Below are 15,330 nucleotides of genomic sequence, written 5' to 3'. Positions count from 1 at the left end.
GCAATAAAGTGCTAGTAAACTTACATTTTAAAAATACATGAATGTCCCCTGCAGGTTACATTTTAAAAATAATTGTGCCCCTGCAGGTTAATGCCATTATGTGCTAGTATGCACCACATACTAGCACATTATGGCAGACTTACCTTAGCAACGGGGCCCTCCAGTGGCACTCTGTCACTGCAGCATCCATCTTCACCTGGTCTTCCTTCTGTGGCCATTTGAATGGCTAGGCCAAGATGACAACACTCCTGAGCATGAGCATGGGTGTCGCCATAGCGGCATGGTGCTCTCTGCATCTACGCCACACTAAGAGGTTGATTTCCTAAAGGCAAAAAGACAGTGCACTTTGCAAAGTGCAGTTGCACTCTGCAATTGCATTTGCTCCACAGCTTAGTAAATGAGCAGAAGCTCTGCTGACTTCCATCATCCAATCATGTGCAAGCAAAAATGCAGTTTTGTTTTCCCTTGCAAGTGATTGGATACTTTTTGCAAAGTGAAGCCTTGCTCATTTACTAAGCTCTGGAGCAACTGTATTTGCAGAGGGCAACTGCACTTTGCAAAAGTGCACAGCCTGTTTGCCTTTGGTAAATCAACCCCTAAGTGTCCATACATGTAGAGAGTACTGCGCATGCACAAATTATGCTATCAGCTTAAGCCGATGTCAGTATTTACTAAAGATTGGCAGATCTCCGTTCTATGTGTCTTACCGATGATTACCGATGATCAGCGGGTGCCAACGGGCATCCAGTCCCTGGCACCTGCAGATCAGCTCCTGCTGTAATTAATCACATGCACCCCCTCTAGTATATAAACGCGATCCTGTGCAGGAGGGCCACTCTGTAGCAGTATACAGTGCCTTGCGAAAGTATTCAGCCCCCTTGAACTTTTCGACCTTTTGCCACATTTCAGGCTACAAACATAAAGATATAAAACTGTAATTTTTTGTGAAGAATCAACAACAAGTGGGGCACAATCATGAAGTGGAACACAATTTTTTGGATATTTCAAACTTTTTAACAAATAAAAAACTGAAAAATTGGGCGTGCAAAATTATTCAGCCCCCTTAATTTAATACTTTGTGTGAAGGGGCCTTAAAGTGTTGTTAAACCCAGGACCCTGCATTCACTATATCTGGTCTCCCACACAGGGCTGGCGCTACCTATAGGCAAGGTAGGCGCTTGCCTACAGCACATATCAGTCAGGGGTGGCAGGCAGGGGCATAGTTAAGAAGGTCCAAACCCCCCTCCCAGAGTGTCCAACCACAACTATCAGCTGCCGTCGGGAGTTGCACGGCAGCTTTTCTCCTCCACGCACTGTCAAGATATTTGCCAGCTGTCTCGCAGCGGCTGAATCCCAACCTGTGTCCTGAAATCCGAGCCGCGGGGACAACAATATTCGCAGAGCATGCAGCAAGATGCCCGGCATGGGACGCTCTCTGCATTCCAGCACCCGGCAATAAAGGAAAACTGTACTGTGGGTGAAGGTATCTCTAACCACTGTACAAGCAAGGTCCCAGCCTGGAGGGAGAGAGAGCGGTGTGGGAACCTCTGATCAGGTGAATTACAGTGCCTTGCGAAAGTATTCGGCCCCCTTGAACTTTTCGACCTTTTGCCACATTTCAGGCTTCAAACATAAACATATAAAACTGTATTTTTTTGTGAAGAATCAACAATAAGTGGGACACAATCATGAAGTGGAACAAAATTTATTGGATATTTCAAACTTTTTTAACAAATAAAAAACTGAAAAATTGGGCATGCAAAATTATTCAGCCCCCTTAAGTTAATACTTTGTAGCGCCACCTTTTGCTGCGATTACAGCTGTAAGTCGCTTGGGGTATGTCTCTATCAGTTTTGCACATCGAGAGACTGAAATTTTTGCCCATTCCTCCTTGCAAAAGAGCTCGAGCTCAGTGAGGTTGGATGGAGAGCGTTTGTGAACAGCAGTTTTCAGTTCTTTCCACAGATTCTCGATTGGATTCAGGTGTGGACTTTGACTTGGCCATTCTAACACCTGGATATGTTTATTTGTGAACCATTCCATTGTAGATTTTGCTTTATGTTTTGGATCATTGTCTTGTTGGAAGACAAATCTCTGTCCCAGTCTCAGGTCTTTTGCAGACTCCATCAGGTTTTCTTCCAGAATGGTCCTGTATTTGGCTCCACCCACCTTCCCATCAATTTTAACCATCTTCCCTGTCCCTGCTGAAGAAAAGCAGGCCCAAACCATGATGCTGCCACCACCATGTTTGACAGTGGGGATGGTGTGTTCAGGGTGATGAGCTGTGTTGCTTTTACGCCAAACATAACGTTTTGCATTGTTGCCAAAAAGTTCGATTTTGGTTTCCTCTGACCAGAACACCTTCTTCCACATGTTTGGTGTGTCTCCCAGGTGGCTTGTGGCAAACTTTAAACAACACTTTTTATGGATATCTTTAAGAAATGGCTTTCTTCTTGCCACTCTTCCATAAAGGCCAGATTTGTGCAGTATACGACTGATTGTTGTCCTATGGACAGAGTCTCCCACCTCAGCTGTAGATCTCTGCAGTTCATCCAGAGTGATCATGGGCCTCTTGGCTGCATCTCTGATCAGTCTTCTCCTTGTATGAGCTGTAAGTTTAGAGGGATGGCCAGGTCTTCGTAGATTTGCAGTGGTCTGATACTCCTTTCATTTCAATATTATCGCTTGCACAGTGCTCCTTGGGATGTTTAAAGCTTGGGAAATCTTTTTGTATCCAAATCCGGCTTTAATCTTCTCCACAACAGTATCTTGGACCTGCCTGGTATGTTCCTTGTTCTTCATGATGCTCTCTGCGCTTTAAACGGACCTCTGAGATTATCACAGTGCAGATGCATTTATACAGAGACTTGATTACACACAGGTGGATTCTATTTATCATCATTAGTCATTTAGGTCAACATTGGATCATTCAGAGATCCTCACTGAACTTCTGGAGAGAGTTTGCTGCACTGAAAGTAAAGGGGCTGAATAATTTTGCACGCCCAATTTTTCAGTTTTTAAAAAAGTTTGAAATATCCAATAAATTTCGTTCCACTTCATGATTGTGTCCCACTTGTTGTTGATTCTTCACAAAAAATGACAGTTTTATATCTTTATGTTTGAAGCCTGAAATGTGTCAAAAGGTTGCAAAGTTCAAGGGGGCCGAATACTTTCGCAAGGCACTGTAAATGGTCAACAATTGGGCAGTGGAATATGCAGGGATTGTGTAGAACTGAAACTTAACGCCACCACTGCCACTCATCCCAACCCATCCCACTGCCACTTATCCCACCCCACTGCCATTCATCCCATCCTATCCTGCCACTTATCCCACCACCGCTGCCACTCATCCCATCCCATCAATGCTGCTACTCATCCTGTCCCATCCCACCACCACTGCCACTCATCCTGTACCATCCCACCTTCGTTGCCACCAATCCCGTTCCATCCCACCACTGCTGCCACTCATCCCACCACCACCATTAATCACATCCCACCACCACCACTGCCACTCATCCCATCCCACTGCCACTCATCTCATCCCATCCCACTGCCACTCATCCCATCACACTGCCACTCATCCCATCCCACCACCGCTGCCACTCATCCTATCCCATCCCACCACCACTGCCACTCATCCTATCCCATCCCACATGCACTGTCACTCATCCCATCCCACCACCACTCATCCAATTACCACCACTGCCACTCATCCCATCCCCTCCCACCACCACTGCCATCCATCCCATACCATCCCACCACCACTGCCACTCATCCCATTCCATCCCACCACTGCTGCCACCCATCCCATCCCACCACTGCTGCCACCCATCCCATATCCCCTCCCACCACTGCTGCCCCCCTTTCCACCACCACCATTGCCACTCATCCCTTCCCATCCCACTGCCACTCATCTCATCCCACTGACATTCATCCCATCCTACCACCACTGCCACCAATCCTGTCCCATCCCAATACCGCTGCCACTCATCCTGTCCCATCCTACCACCGCTGCCATTCATCCCATCCCACCACCACCACTGCCACTCATCCCAACCCATCCCACTGCCACTTATCCCATCCCACTGCCATTCATCCCATCCTATCCCACCACCGCTGCCACTTATCCCACCACTGCTGCCACTCATCCCAACCCATCTCACCACTACTTCCACTCATCCCGTCCCATCCCACCACCGCTGCCACTCATCCCATCCCATCAATGCTGCTACTCATCCCGTCCCATCCCACCACCACTGCCACTCATCCTATCCCACCACCACTGCCACTCATCCTGTACCATCCCACCTTCGTTGCCATCCATCCATCCCGTCCCATTCCACCACTGCTGCCACTCATCCCATCACCACCACTCATCACATCCCACCACCACCACTGCCACTCATTCGATCCTACTGCCACTCATCCCATCCCATCCCAATGCCACTCATCACATCCCACCACCGCTGCCACTCATCCTATCCCATCCCACCACAACTGCCACTCATCCTATCCCATCCCACATGCACTGTCACTCATCCTATCCCACCACCACTCATCCAATTACCACCACTGCCACTCATCCCATCCCATCCCACCACCACTGCCATCCATATCATACCATCCCGCCACCACTGCCACTCATCCCATTCCATCCCACCACTGCTGCCACCCATCCCATCCCATCACTGCTGCCACCCATCCCGTCCCATTCTATCACCACTGCCACTGATCCCATTACATCCCACCACGGCTGCCATTTATCCCATATCCCATCCCACCACTGCTGACACCCATCCCACCACCACCACTGCCACTCATCCCATCCCATCCCACTGCCACTCATCTCATCCCACTGATATTCATCCCATCCTACCACCACTGCCACCAATCCTGTCCAATCCCAATACCGCTGCCACTCATCCTGTCCCATCCTACCACCGCTGCCACTCATCCCGTCCCACCACCACCATTGCCACTCATCCCGTCCCGCCACCACCACTGACACTCATCCCGTCCCACCACCACTGCCACTCATCCCATCCCACCACGCCACCACCGATAACACTATTCCCATTCCACCACGGCTGCCACTCATCCCCTTCCATCCCACCACTATGACTGCCACTTATCCCATCCCATCCCACCACCACCACCACTCATTCCATCCCACAGCTGCCACTCATCCCATCCCACAACCGCTGCCACTCATCCCATCCCACCACACAACAGCCACTCATCCCACCCCACCACCACTGCCACTTATCCCATCCCATCCCACCACCACCACTTCCACTCATCCCATCCCATCCCATCCTACCACCACTGCCCCTAATATCATCCCATCCCACCACCACTACCACTCATCCCATCCCACCACCTCTGCCACTCATCCCATCCCACCACCGCTGCCACTCATTCCATCCCCCCGCCGCCGCTGCCACTGATCCCATCCCCCCACCACCGCTGTCACTGATCCCATCCCTCCACCACCACAGCTGCCACTCATCCCATCCCATCCCATCCTACCACCACTGCCACCACCCATCCCATACCATCCCACCACCACTGCCACTCACCCCATTCCATCCCACCACTGCTGCCACCCATCCCATCCCATTCCACCACCACTGCCACTCATCCCATTCCATCCCACCACTGCTGCCACTCATCCCATATCCCATCCCACCACTGTTGACACCCATCCCACCACCGCCACCACTGCCACTCATCCCATCCCACTTCCACTCATCCCATCCCATCCCACTGCCACTCCTCTCATCCCACTGCCATTCATCCCATCCTACCACCACTGCCACCAATCCTGTTCCATCCCAATACCGCTGCCACTCATCCTGTTCCATCCTACCACCGCTGCCACTCATCCCGTCCCACCACCACCACTGCCACTCATCCCACCACCACTGCCACTCATCCCATCCCATCCCACCTCGCCACCACTGATGCCACTATTCCCATCCCACCACGGCTGCCACTCATCCCCTTCCATCCCACCACTATGACTGCCATTCATCCCATCCCACCACCATCACTCATTCCATCCCACCGCTGCCACTCATCCCATCCCACCACCGCTGCCACTTATCCCATCCCTCCACACAACTCCCACTCATCCCACCCCACCACCACTGCCACTCATCACATCCCATCCCACCACCACCACTGCCACTCATCCCATCCCATCCCACCACCACTGCCACTCATCCCACCACACCACTACTGCCACTCATCCCATCCAACCACCACCGCCACTCATCCCATCCCACCACCACCACTGCCACTCATCCCATCCTACCACCACTGCCACTCATATCATTCCATCCCACCACCACTGCCACTCATCCCATCCCACCATCGCTGCCACTCATTCCATCCCCCAACCGCCACTGCCACTGATCCCATCCCCCCACCACCGCTGTCACTGATCCCATCACAATTTTTGTTTATTAAAAGTCTTGCAATCAATAAGCATAAAATCAATATACATAAATAAATATATACATATTTACATGAAAAGGGGAAAAAAATACATAGCAAATTCTGCTCTCAAAGACTGCCTTTACAGCAAAAACAAAACTCACATCATGAAACATATCATTACCGGGAAAAATAATCTTAGTAGGACTCACACCACCACACCAGACATCAAATCTGCGAGGTCAAGAAAGAAAACCACTCCCATTATGCATGCAGCCCTTCTTCAAAAAAGAAGATATTAACCAACAAAAGCTAAGGGCGTGAAAGAAATAGCATATGAAAAGAGCTCCTCACCCAGAGATGGACAGTTCACCAAAAGCGGGTCTGATATTCCTCCACGCCCTTATCCAGACCGCTCCAGGCTCCCTGCCCTTCTCAAGACCCCGAATCTTCCCAACCTCACCCAGAATATCATACACCACCACCTCGACAGGGAGGACTTTCTTCCGCAGGGTAATCTGGCACTGTGCATTCCATGTGAAGTAACGGACAACTATACTAACTAGGAAAAGTGTATCGAAATCAAAATCCCAGTGAGTCGGGAATGCCCTGTACACCCACTCCGCATAACTCATGCGATAGAGAAAGGGGATGCCTAGAGCCCTCCCCACCCTTTTATACACCTCTATGTTAAAGGGACACTGGAGCAAAAAGTGGTCCATAGACTCCACTTTACCAACACACTCCGCTCCAGGACAATCCCGATCATCCACAGGGCTCACTGATCCCATCCTTCCGCCACCACAGCTGACACTCATCCCATCTCTTCCTATCCCCTCCAGCGCTGCCACTGATTCCACACACCCCCCCCCCCACCACCACAGCTGCCCCACTCATCCCATCCCGCTGCCACTCAGCCAAGTGGCAAAATGAGGTTTCGCCTAGGGTGTCAAAAATATTTGCACCAGCACTGCTCCAATAGTGCACAGAACATGAAAATGCCTTTAATCATCAGCAGTATATAGCAGTCTTGTGACTTCTATCAGTGTCTGGTTAAAGCTTGCAGGAGGAGTTTTAATTCTACTCTGACTGTCCTAAGAGGCTGCAGGACCCCTGACCCTCTGTTTGGACAGTGCTGATTGGCCCTGTGCAGATCACATGCACTTTCCCAAGAAAAATAAAAAAAACTCTAGCAATACACACCAAACTGAGCATCTGAAGAGTGACTCCAAAGGATCTGTACTAGCAGGAGATGGATTGGGGACAGTGGAAGAAGTGGAGGATCAAACAGTGTTTTTACACAATGCAGATGATTAACCCCTTAGGTTCCCCCGTGAGTATACCAAGCATGTTTTATTGCATATACAGACTGACTTTACTGTTGTGGGTTTAGTAACACTTTAAGGTAATGGGAAGTGCAACATTTTATGGTTGCATTTGGAACAGGAAGTGTGGAGAAATATTTTAATGGGGACACCTGTTTTCAAGACAACTAGATAGGAAATGTTGCTTCTCTTTTCAGTGCCTGGTTACAGGCTGGGGGCAATTCCAGGACAAACTGGGCTCAGAGGAAGTAGGTTGAATGATGTTGGCCATCAGAATGAGCACAGCTAGAGGCACAAAAGAAGTACAACGGGGAACTCTCCAGATTGAAAGTGACTATTGCAACAAAATTTGACCTTTTATTTGATCTTTTATTAAGCTATGTATTTGTTTCTTGCTTTCAAGAAGAATGAGTATAAAAAAGAAACAAGAACAATTCACTAAAACATAGGAGTGCAATTCATTTCAAACTGTTTTTTTACAGCAATGAAATGTTAAACATGAAAACAATGCGAGTGATTTCTGCAAGAAATGAATAATTCTGCCTTTAAATATTTTGACGCTGACCTGAGCGGAGGGTCACCTTCCGCAGCTGCGTTGTGCGGAAGAGCCCCGCCGGGTGGCAAAGACAGCGACGCGCAATTTACTGCTGAAAACGAAAACAGTGTGACACCATAACAATCTCTTTCACATAGGAAAAACACCGGTAGCTGTGAAAACAAAAACAAGGCATCAATTTCCTCCCTGAGTAGCACCGCTGTGCCGTAGGCGCAAAGTTTATCGGAAAGCGCAGCGTTTTCTGGGTCTAACTAAACGACTTCTTCTGATTTTATTCAGCATCTTTGTTCTACGGCGGACGATTGTTTTTTGGCCGCATGCTCGATGCTGCGTTCCAGTGCCAAACCTCGGACGGCTGGATTACGGGCTGTCGTGTTTGATTATTTTTGTCAGCGTGCTGACCTAGCGTGCCCCCATTTCTGTGCTGTTCATTCTGTTTCCATTTTTCATGTCAGTCTGCCTTTCATGTTGTCAGTCAGGCCCTGACTTCCTGATTAGAGCTCCTGTCACCCACACAGCACGCTCGCCCGTCACTTATTTAATTTTTTCCTTATGGCATCCAATGGAGCCTCTCTTCAGGGCCAGCTGTTCCCTGCGCTTCCAACCTCATTCATGTGTTTGGGTTTAACCTTTGCAGCCACGTGCTGCGTTGTGAATTGTCCCATTCATTCTTCTCGCTGACGGTTCCTGAACCAGGGATGGCCACTGAGGGGACTGACCGGGACAGGGGATAATAGTCTGCAAACCGCAGGACAAGAGCAGGAATAAAAATGGAGCAATGACCAGAATTACTGGTGGGAATCAAATACCACCAATCTTTAATATTTAAAATACGCAATAATCAAAACTGTCTATACATTTTTAAACAGTGTAGCTACTGCAATCCTGAAATTTTTAGCCAAGTTTAAACATCTCAGCTCCGGAAGGTTTTACCCCCTTCATGACCAGGCCATTTTTTGCTATTTAGCACTGCGCTACTTTAACTGGTAATTGCATGGTCATGCGACGCTGTACCCAAATTACATTTTTATAATTTTTGTGGCACAAAGAGAGATTTCTACTGCTTGTATTTGATCACCACTGTTTTTTTTATTATTTTTATATAAGCAAAAAAAGACAGAAAATTTTGAAAAAAAATATATATTTTTTCTCTATCTAATATAAAACATAGTCAATTTATTTATTTATTTTTTAAAACATCTAATTTCTTAATAAATATAGGCCAAAATGTATTCTGCTACATGTCTAGTCTGTACATGTCAGTGTATGTTGACTGGTTTTCGTGAAAGTTAAAGCATCTACAAACTATGGTATAAAGTATCTCACAAAAGTGAGTACACCTCTCACATTTTTTGTAAATATTTTATTATACCTTTTCATGTGACAAAACTAAAGAAATGACACTTTGCTACAATGTAAAGTAGTGAGTGTATAGCTTGCATAAGGGCTCTTTCACACGGGCGGTCCGATCAGATCCGCCTGTCAGTTTTTTTGGCGGATCTGATCGGATGTCCCATTCAGCCCTATCGAGCAGCAGATGTCAGCGGTGATATGTCCGCTGACACCCGCTGCCATCCGCATCCGATCCTGTCCGTGAAATCCGGACGGATGGAAACCCTATTTTCCATCCGTCCTCGGGATCCGATGGGATCGGATAAGAGCGGACAGGCGGTCCACTCTCATCCGATCCCCCATAGAGAGCAGCGAAGGGTGTGACACCTCCCTCTCCGCACTGCAAGCGGAGACGGTGCTGTCATCCGCCGGCTCAGCGGGGATCGCGGATCGATCCCCGCTGAGCAGCACGGATCCGCCTACAGGGGCGGACCGTGTGAAAGAGCCCTAACAGTGTAAATTTGCTGCCCTCGAAATAACTCAACACACAGCTATTTATGTCTAAACCGCTGGCAATTAAAGTGAGTACACCCCTAAGTGAAAATGTACAAATTGGGCCTAATTAGCCATTTTCCCTCCCCGGTGTCATGTGTCTGAATAGTTTTTCAAGGTCTCAGGTGTGAATGGGGAGCAGGTGTGTTAAATTTGGTGTTATCTCTCTCACTCTTTCATACTGGTCACTGGAAGTTCAACATGGCACCTCGTGATTAAGAACTCTCTGAGGATCTGAAAAAAAAGAATTGTTGCGCTACATAAAGATGGCCTAGGCTATAAGAAGATTGCCTGAAACTAAGCTGCAGCACAGTGGCCAAGACCATACAGCACTTTAACAGGACAGGTTCCACTCAGAACAGGCCTTGCCATGGTCGACTAAAGAAGTTAAGTGCACATGCTCAGCATCATATCCAGAGGTTGTCTTTGGGAAATAGACGTATAAGTGCTGCCAGCATTGCTGCAGAGGTTGAATGAGTGGGGGGACAGCCTGTCAATGCTCAGACCATACGCCGCACACTGCATCAAATTGGTCTGTATGGCTGTCGTCCCAGAAGGAAGCCTCTTCTAAAGATGATGCATAGGAAAGCCCGCAAACAGTTTGCTGAAGACAAGCAGACTAAGGACACATGGATTACTGGAACCATGTCCTGTGGTCTGATGAGACCAAGATAAACTTATTTGGTTCAGATGGTGTCAAGTGTGTGTGGCAGCAACCAGGTGAGGAGTACAAAGACAAGTGTGTCTTGCCTACAGTCAAGCATGGTGGTGGGAATGTCATGGTCTGGGGCTGCATGAGTGCTACCGTCACTGGGGAGCTACAGTTCATTGAGGGAACCATGAATGCCAACATGTACTGTGACATACTGAAGCAGAGCATGATCCAATCCCTTCAGAGACTGCGCTGCAGCGCAGTATTCCAGCATGATAAAGACCCCAAACACAACTCCAAGATGACCACTGCCTTGCCAAAGAAGCTGAGGGTAAAGGTGATGGACTGGCCAAGCATGTCTTCAGACCTAAACCCTATTAAGCATTTGTGGGGCATCCTCAAACAGAAGGTGGAGGAGCTCAAGGTCTCTAACATCTGCCAGCTCCGTGATGTCATCATGGAGGAGTAAAAGAGGACTCCAGTGGCAACCTGTGAAGCTCCGGTGAACTCCATGCCCAAGAGGGTTAAGGCAGTGCTGGAAAATAATGGCGGCCACTCAAAATATTGACACTTTGGGCCGAATTTGGACTTTTTGACCTAGAGGTGTACTCACTTTTGTTGCCAGCGGTTTAGACATTAATGGCTATGTGTTCAGTTATTTTGAGGGGACAGCAAATTTACACTGTTATACAAGCTGTACACTCACTACTTTACATTGTAGCAAAGTGGCATTTCTGCAGTGTTGTCACATGAAAAGATATAATAAAATATTTACAAAAATGTGAGGGGTGTACTCACTTTTGTGAGATACTGTATATACTGGAATTGTTTTATTTTTTATACTAATGGCGGTGATCAGTGACTTATAATGGGAAGGGGATAGTGCTGTGGGCAATCTGACACTAACTGACACCGAGTGGGAACTGCCACTGACATCACCAGTGACACTAATACAGTGATCAATGCTAATACATACACCAGGGGTCTCAAACTGGCGGCCCTCCAGGCCCAGTCATTTCTCTGCCTATGGGAGTCATGCTTGTAACTGTTAGCCTTGCAGTGCCTCATGGAAATTGTAGTTCTGCATCAGCTGGAGGGCCACCAGTTTGAGATACTTGCTATACACTGTCACTGTACTAATTATTTAACATCTTGGGTAATCAAGGGGTTACATCTGTGCCTAACAATGTGTAATGTGTGTATTATGTGCTGATTTTTTACTAAAGATCTCTTTGTTGAAACAGAGAAAATGTTCCCTATATTAATTGCCAACCCAGGGCTCTGGGCTGTGATTGGACACAACCGATCAGCAGGTGCTGGCCATGAAATTTTGGCCAAGACCTGCTGACAGGCTCCTAATGTGTACAATGACAGCGGGTGTCGGTGGGGGCGCGCGCGCATGTGTGCACCCTGAACCCTAAAACGGGCAGCTACATACCAGTACATCGCTTTGCCTGCCCGCCCATTCAGAGTACATTGTGGGCAGGCAGTCCACAAGTGGTTAAAGTGAAGTTCAAAACATGCAGATCAGACTGTGGATCCTGCTCATTACTATTTGGCAATTTAATAGATCTGCATTACATCACTTCGTCCAATCTCCCTCCTGATACATTTTGATATATTCTGCAGATTATTAAAACACTGACAGCTTTTGAGATTTGCAGAACAATGCTCTATCCGATCTACACCCTGACAAATTGGTATATCTTGCAGATTATTCAACCACTCACCTCTCTACAGATCCTCAAAACATTATTCTTTCCAATCATTTTTGTGACACTTTGACATAAATATTGATATATGCTGCAGAGTATTACATCACCGACTTTTCTTGTGATCTGCAGAACATTACATCCCATTCCCCTCCTGCCAGATCCATATTGATTTATTCTGCAGATTTGTTTCCATCACTGTCTCCTTTAGGCTCCATTCACATCTGGGCATTCTGAATTGTGGCAAAATGCGTGATGCGTTTGCGATGCCATTATTTCTCAATGGCACCCCAATCGTGGTGTGATTTTTCACCCCAATATTCTGAATAATAGCAAAACGTGTAACACATTTGCGATGCTATTTTTTCTTAATGGCACCCTAAATGCAGTAAGGTGTCGCATGAAAAATAGTGGCAAAATCGCAAAAACAAGATTGTGGGACGCCTGTCGCCCAAAAGAAGTTCCGGATCTTCTTTTGGGTGACGCGTCCCACGATTTTGTTTGCACAATTTTGCCGTGATTTATTGTGCGCCAATAGCAAGCAAAATCACTGCTTAGGGTGCCATTGAAAAAATGGAATTGCAAATGCGTTGTGCGTTTTGCCGTAATTCTGAATCGCGGGCAGAATTGTGGCAAATACTCCCACAATTTAGAACGCCCAGGTGTGAATGGAGTCTTAGAAATCTGCAGAACATTGTTCCATTCCATCTCCCTCCCAATACAAATTGATATATTCTGCCATTGACTTATCTAGAGATCTGCTGAACGTTGCCCCATGTCATCTTTCTCCTGACAGATACCTTTTGATTTTTTACGCACATTATTTCCTCACTGACCTCTCTAGCCACTTAAGGACCGGGCTATTTCTGACACCTGTTGCTTACATGTTAAAATCAGTATTTTTTGCTAGATTAAATTAAATTACTTAGAATCCCCAAACTTTATATATTTTTATTTTTAGCACAGACCCTAAAGAATAAAATGGAGATTGTTTCAATACATTATGTTACACCGTATTTGTGCAGCAGTCTTACAAACACAAATTTTTGGAAAAAATACACTTTTTTTTAAATTAAAAATTAAGAAAACTTTAAAGTTTGCCCATTTTTTTTTCTATACTGTGAAAAATAATGTTATCCCGAGTAAATTGATACCTAGCATGTCATGCTTCAAAACTTTGCATACTAGTGGAATGGCGACAAACATCGGTACTTAAAAATCCCCTTAGGCGACATTTTAAACATTTTTACAGGCTACCAGTTTAGAGTTAGAGAATAGGTCTAGTACTAGAATAATTGTTCTTGCTCTTACGATCACGGTGATACCTCACATGTGTGGTTTGAACACCGTTTACATATGTGGGTGCGACTTGCATATGCGTTCGCTTCTGTGCGTGAGCTCGGATGGACGCGGCGCTTTAGGTTTTTTATTTTCTTATTTATTTTACTTTTTATTTTTATTCTTACACTGTTCCCGTAAACATCCCCTGTAATAGAAAGACAGGTCCTCTTTAATGTGAGATCGAAAGTCAAACGTACCTCAGATCTCACATCTACACTTCATCAAATAAAAAAAAAACATAGGCCCTTTAAGGCCGTTGGGCGGAAGCAACGTCTGACTGGAAACCTTTTTTCAGTCAAGGCACCCTTTAAAATTGTGGACAATCTCAAGGCACCCCATTCTAAATTGTAAAAAACGAATTTTAATAGTTTTACATTATGCGGCAGCTTTGACACACGTAGGACATCCAATGTTAGAGGGGATTTATGCGTTCAAAGTAAATACACTTTAGCATACTAGTACCGACTAGTATTCCAGTGCTTCTCCTTTCCCTCAGTTTTTCTCCATCACTCAGTTAATGTGACCCCAGTGTTGATGGAGAAGGGCAGGGGAGGGTCAAACAAGGATGCTGTGCAGGCAATCAACACCCTTCTTATCAACACTGATGACATCACTGGTTGTTAGGACGCCAGTGGCTGGAAGGTTGCAATGGTGCAAAATACAAACCTGTGGCTTTGTGTAGCTAAAAGGCAGGCTTGATCCATCTGCCGGCTTATATACATTTTTGGGCAATTTTTAGGTATTTTGCCAAGGCACCCTTAAAGAAACCTCAAGACACCCTGGTTGAAAAAGGCTGCTCTAGAGATCTTCAGAACATTGCTCCACCCAGGGCCTTCTTTAAGGCAGGGCAAAAGGGGGCAGCTGCCTTGGGCCCCATCATTGTTGTGGGGCCCAAAGCAGCTGCCTCATACTTGCCAACTATCCCTGCTTAAATTCTCTTAAAGTTTTAGTCCCATAGCTGCCCAGCTCTGCCCTTTTGCCATGTACAGATGACTCACCTGCAGACCCTGTGTTTACCTGTAAATAACCTGCAATGATATGTAAATTGTGTGGCATTAATATGTAAATAGCCATGGAGCAGCTGAATTGATATGTAAATAGAGTCAGCATTCATATGTATATCATGACACCCTGAGGTTATATCCACCTTCACTTCTGTTGAATGCTGCCCACTGGGAAGGTAAAGGGGCATGCTTGAAAGTCTTGTCTAAAACTGAGGTCATTAAGCCTACCATCAGCCTGTTCTGCAAAGGTAAGCAAATTGGAGGGGGAACCTTTTTTCAAAATACCATGGTGGCACGGCACCCTGAATTTTAAAGGATGTGAATACGCACATCTCAGCAGATGCATGAGGGTGTCATTAACAATTAATGCCACTGCTGTGTACCAGACGAAGGGCAGCACATTTCTGTGGTGTCAGGA

Source organism: Pelophylax lessonae (assembly GCF_965119305.1).
Source record: "Pelophylax lessonae genome assembly, chromosome: 4".
In the NCBI taxonomy this organism is placed as follows: domain Eukaryota; kingdom Metazoa; phylum Chordata; class Amphibia; order Anura; family Ranidae; genus Pelophylax; species Pelophylax lessonae.
This window is presented reverse-complemented; position numbering follows the sequence as displayed.